This window comes from Alosa alosa, chromosome 21, assembly GCF_017589495.1.
Source record: "Alosa alosa isolate M-15738 ecotype Scorff River chromosome 21, AALO_Geno_1.1, whole genome shotgun sequence".
Lineage (NCBI taxonomy): Eukaryota > Metazoa > Chordata > Actinopteri > Clupeiformes > Clupeidae > Alosa > Alosa alosa.
The window spans coordinates 10,565,103-10,570,419 of NC_063209.1; positions in this window are offsets into that span (position 1 = coordinate 10,565,103).

The window sequence follows — 5,317 nt, forward strand, 5'->3', positions numbered from 1 at the left end:
TTAGTCTGAAAGAGAAAAGAGGTGCAGTGGTTGTGCTAATCGAGTGCATCTGAATATACAATGTGCCATTATACACTCCATCTCCAATGCAAATGCTCCCTAACCTGCAGCTAAAGATAAAGTTACAAAAAGAAGCATACGTTTAGTGACTGAAATGTACTGTTCGTTTTAGCCACACTCTTAAAACAAATGTCGGGACACAGAGATGTGTTAAAAACAACGCAAGTTGGGTTTGTTTTTAACACTGTCATTTTAAAAGTGGTGTAACAAAGGCGTTGTTATGGAAACGTTGGTGCTGTTGAGAGTTGTTGCACTGGTGTGACTCTCCAGTCTTTTAGAACATGCGCTGCAGCAGTTTCTGGTTAAAAGAACATTGCAGTTTGTCTCTTTGCAAATCTTTGGTGTGAACTGGGCTTCAGTGTTACTCAAGCCCAACAATCCTACCAATCAAATAGAAAACTGCTTTGTTTATTTGTTTCTCTGTCTCTCTATCTTTCTCTGTGTGTGTGTGTGTGTGTGTGTGTGTGTGTGTGTGTGTGTGTGTGTGTGTGTGTGTCAAAAAAGGTCAGTCACATATCTGTTGACCCATTGCACCATGGGATACTACACATGATTGGGGCTCTGTAAGTCTTATGACCTTTAACCTGAAGTCATGTAGGGGGGAAGTGATGACAGGGATGAGGTGAACAGGATGAAGAAAAAATGCATGCACACGCACACACGCACACACGTCTCTCTCTCTCTCTCTCTCTCTCTCTCTCTCTCTCACACACACACACACGTATAGAGGGAGAAAGAGAAAGGAAATCAGAGAGGGAGAAAAAGCTTTAAACACACAATACTGAATACACACGCAGAAAGTGACACACATCAACATGCAATCACACAGTTTGCTACACTCACCACAGGGGCAAAATAAACACAGACACACACACACACACACACACACACACACACACACACACACACACACACACACACACACACACACACACATATCCACATCTATATACAAACACACACTCACACAAAACACAGTGCCATAAAGATAAACAAATAATGTGTTGGCTTTGGACAGGGAGCAGAATGAATGGGAGACTTTAAATCGTGCCAGCTTCCACTCCCTCTGTGCCCTGCCTCGGATGCGGAATACAGATTTGGAATACAGAATGACATTTTAATCTGACAGAGAGGAGGAAGACAGAGAGAGGGAGAGAGGGAGAAATGGAAAGATGGAAGTGAAAGAGCAAATGAGAGAGAGAAGGAGAAAATCTGGTCCATCTTTTCCAATCATCTGCATATCATAGCACTCATGATGTGATTAGATCAGGGAAGGAGAGTGTGTCTGTAAGTGTGTGTGTGTGTGTGTGTGTGTGTGTGTGTGTGTGTGTGTGTGTGTGTGTGTGTGTGTTTTTGTGTGTATGTATGTGTATGTGTGTGTGTGTGTGTGTGTGTGTGTGTGTGTGTGTGTGTGTGTGTGTGTGTGTGTGTTGCAGTTATCTAAGTGAATGAGTAGGGAGGGCTGTATATGTGTGTGTGTGTGTGTGTCCTGTCGGGGGGAGGAGGGGGGGTGATATGCTGGCACAGTGAAGCATGCAAGGGAGAGGGAGAGAGGGAAGTGAAAGCGAGTGAGAGATATGGAGGGAGGGAGGGAGGAAGGGAGGAAGGGAGGGAGGGAGGGAGGGAGGAGAAAAGAGGGGCTTAGAAAGACCAAAAGAAAGACCGCCATGAATAGATAGAGATGGAGGGAAAGGGAGAGGGAAGGGAAGGAGAGAGAGAGAGAGAGATGAGATATTACCAGTTTATGGCTGTACATCATTTCCCAAATCAAATTACCCCCAGGGGGGCATTTCTGTGGCTGTGTGCCTCCCACCACACACACACACCACACCACACCACACACACCACACACACACACACACACACACTCTTGCCTCGCTGCCGCCACGCTGCCTGACCTCAACGCGGCAGCATTTTTATTCCAGTAATCGCCCCTGCCACACACCACTCCATTCACCCACAGCTCCCTTCTCCACCACTCCATTATGGCACGATCTGTCTGTCCATCTGTCTGTCTGTCCATCTGTCTGTGCCTCGCAAGCTTGATCTGTCTGTCTGTGTGTGTGTGTGTGTGTGTGTGGGGATGAGGGAGAGACAGAGAGAGACACATTTCACTTGATACTGTGTAAGTAAGTGAATTTAATCTATATTGCACATTTATAGCCAAAGTGCTTCACAATTAAAGAAAATACTTAAAAAAGTTACAAATACACCAACTACAACTGATACCTCTAGACAAGGAACAAAAATACCTCCAGACAGAGACAGATATACAGACATAATATAAATAGGATCTCCATCCACAGTTCCCACAGGCTCAATAGCTGTTGAATGCAAGTCGTAAGAGATGAGTTTTTAGCAAGGATTTAAAACAGCGAAGATGGTAAGGTGTCCTTACTGTACATGTGGAATGAAGAAACATGTTTTTTACTGTAATATCTATGCTCATTCTATGTACATTTAAGTAAGTCTACACATGGAGGATTTTTGCTCTTTGTGTTCCTCCTAACTGCTTTGCCCAGCAGTGCCCAACAAGTGCTCAATTGATAATGCTAATAAGACCATATGACCTGTAAAAATGGGGCACAATGGTGGCATTTATCATGGGATTGAACTCTTTAACACACCTCTGGTGTTCCACTTGGAAGACAAGATCCTTAAGCATTACCCCCCACAAACACACAGATACACACACACACACACACACACACACACACACACACACACACATACTGTACACGCACACGTAATGTCTTTCCTGCACTCTCCCGCTGTAGCAGAGTGACAGAGTGTGTTTGCTCATATGCAGTCAGGGATTAAATCACATGGGGAGATTTCAGCTGACGCAGCCACCAATACTTATTCCTAAAATGGACGCTTGGGATTGGATGTGTGTGTGTGTGTGTGTGTGTGTGTGTGTGTGTGTGTGTGTGTGTGTGTGTGTGTGTGTGTGTGTGCGCACGCATTCGTGCATTACATGAGAGTATGAGTGAATGTTTGTATATGCGTTTGTGTGAGGTGAGTGTATTAGTGTACAGGAGGAGGAGGTGTTGTCAACTGTTTTGCAATGGCTTTGCCCCCCCTCTCTTTCTGTCTATGTGTGTGTGTGAGTGCGTGTGTGTGCATATGTGGTTAGGTGTTTGTGTATGTGTGTGGGGGCTTCTGTCACGAGTTTTGATTTCTGTGTGTCCATGTGTGGGAGGGAGATGACACATAAGATTTATTTTTTTGTATCTGCATGTGTTTGTGTGTGTGTGCGTATAAATTTGTGTATACTGTACGTACAGTATGAGTCTGTCTATCCATGTGTCATGTGTGGCATAGACGATACATTTTCATAGTGTACAATATGCTGTGTGTGTCATGTACAGTAGTGTCTAAATGTAACATATAAAATTGGATTTTCAAAGTAAAAATAGGAAATTTGATATAAAAGTAGTCCTTCAAGTAAAAATAGGAAATTTGATTTAAAAGTAGTCCTTTGATTAAAAAGAAAGGGGTTGGAAGTGCATATGTAATGGAAAGAGAGAAACAAAAGGAAAGACAATTGATTTTTCAAATATTCTACAATATGAAAACAAACAAATCCTTTAGTCAAAATGACATGAAGAAGTGAAAAGGCAGAGGCATCACACATCAGCATTCAAAAAGCATCCTATCAGAAATGTTCAAAATGTAATACACAGCACATGGAGTGAGAAAGAGAAACGGAGAGAAAGACATGGGAGAGTAAAGAGAGAAGAGTTGTGTTTTTTGAAGCAGGACATTCAAATGAAAATGAAGGACTCACTATGTATGTTCTCTCTCTCTCCCTCTCTCTCACACACACACACACGTCTATGCACGTCTTCAGACCTTCATTTCCTGTTAAGAAGGTAGAAAAGTTGCAACTCTCAGCTACACACATAGTCCAACATATTTCCAGGCATTCAAGACTTAAATCCATTCACCTAAGTGACAAAGATGGACACATTATTATGACCGCCGCGCAGCGAAGCGTCATATAGGTTTAGTCAGATTTTTTTATTTTTTTTATTTTTCGCATGTCCAAATTTCTGTTAAGGATTCCCATGACACTGTAAGACCGGGGTACACGAAACTTGGTGGGCATGTAACCCCACATGGATAGCATGGAACCATCGTTTTTCGTTTTGATCTGTAGCCCCTCCGCTGGACTGGACCCCCCAAAAGGAGGGTAGGGCAGACACAGTTTTCTGTGAATATCTCAAGAACCGTAGGGATTAGGAGGACCATTTTTTTTTGTATGTTGATCTCAAGGGGCCATATCAAACCATTCCATAACCACTCATTTCATGTATAGCGCCACCAAGTTAAATACAAAAAAGTAAAAATTAGGTGTTGTAATCGCAGGTATCTGTGACCTAACATAGTCAAAACTGCAAAAATTGGAAGTGTAGGATCATTGACACCCTCTGAATATGCGCCAAGTTTAGGTGGAATTCCGCTCATGGGGGCCACACAATAAATTAATTTATGTTACTATACACCAACTGGCCTGTAGGTGGCGGGAGACAGTTTTCTGTGAATATCTCGAGAACCGTGGGGCCTAGGAGGTCCACCTTTTTTGTATGTTGGTCTTAAGGGGCATGTCAACCCATCCCATTACCACTTATTTCATGTATAAGCCACCTAGTTAAGAATTAAAAAGCAAAAAATGAGGTGTTTTCATCACAATATCTCTGGCTGACATGGTCAAAACTGCACGAAATTGAAAGTGTAGGATCATTATGACACCCTCGAATGCATGCCAAGTTTTGTGAACTTTCGTTCATGGGGGCCTTACAATAAAATAATTTATGTGTACATTTAGTGACCGTACACCAACAAGGATTCCCGGGACACTGAAAGACGGGGGTACACGAAACTTGGTGGGCATGTACCCCCACATGGATAGCATGGAACCATCGTTTTTTGTTTTGATCTGTAGCCCCCCCGCTGGACTGGACCCCCCGAAAGGAGGGTAGGGCAGACACAGTTTTCTGTGAATATCTTGAGAACCGTAGGGCCTAGGATGACCAATTTTTTCCGTATGTTTGCCTCCAGAGGTCATCTTAACCCATTTCATGTGCACACATGTGCATAAACAGATACACACGTACACACATACATTCACAGTAATCATACGTATGACACACTCACACAGTAGACATATGTACGCATGCATGCACATGCACAAACACAGGCACATACGCAGGCACACACACAAGCAGCCACACATAAACACATACACATACAC